Source organism: Acartia tonsa, chromosome 6 (genome assembly GCF_053477335.1).
Source record: "Acartia tonsa isolate MP-2025a chromosome 6, ASM5347733v1, whole genome shotgun sequence".
Taxonomy (NCBI): Eukaryota; Metazoa; Arthropoda; class Copepoda; order Calanoida; family Acartiidae; genus Acartia; species Acartia tonsa.
In genome coordinates, this window is record NC_137265.1 from 11,520,037 (window position 1) to 11,520,890 (window position 854).

Here is an 854-nt window from a genome sequence, read left to right on the forward strand (position 1 = left end):
TTTTGCTTTGACTCTTATACTTTTATATTCTGATTATTCAGTTTAGACACTATACAAGTATTAATGTCCGTTTGTCCTACCGTTTCAGTGCTTCGCTTTTATGGATGTTGTCATCCTTGTTTTTAAATTAATCTCTGTGCATTCGCCTGCTATTAAAAACTTTGCTGCATCTTAAAAATGATAATTATTAAAATCCAAGAAGACAACCTTTTATTATCATATTATTAGGTGTTATTGTTCAACAGCTAAAAGACAGTATAGAGAATCATTTTTTGCCATTGTTACGTCACAAAGATAAAAAGTTAGACACTATTTCTAGGTTCGTATGTCGGTCTGAAAAATTGTCAGCCAATGATGTTGTGCGTACTTTAAATGTCTTGGGTGGTTTTAGGCTTTCCTCACATCTCTAACCTTCCCTAGAGGCTAGGGGCGACTACTAGTCCTTATACTAAAGTAATAGAATGTTTGTCTGCTTGTATGTGTGTCTGTGTGTCTTTACCGAAGGTTCTCGCTAACCGCTGAACCGATCGGGTTCTCCTTAAAAGAGTAGATTTTCATAGGTCCCGGGAAGATTTTTAACTGTTTTGGGGGAGGGTACCACCACCCTCCCAAGATAAATTTTTAAAAAATTGAAATTTTTTTTACGTTCTCGATTTTTGAAAGAGAGTTCAACGCAAACATAAACGTCTAACGCAATAGACATATTTTAAATATTAAAAAAAACATTTAAAGTGCCACTAGAGGCCTCTAGGGGGCGTATCCGCTAGTATGAAATAAAGTAGGTCCATAAACAGTGCACCAATAATTATTTGGTTACTATGTGAAAACAACTATTTCTTTAATTACATATTTTT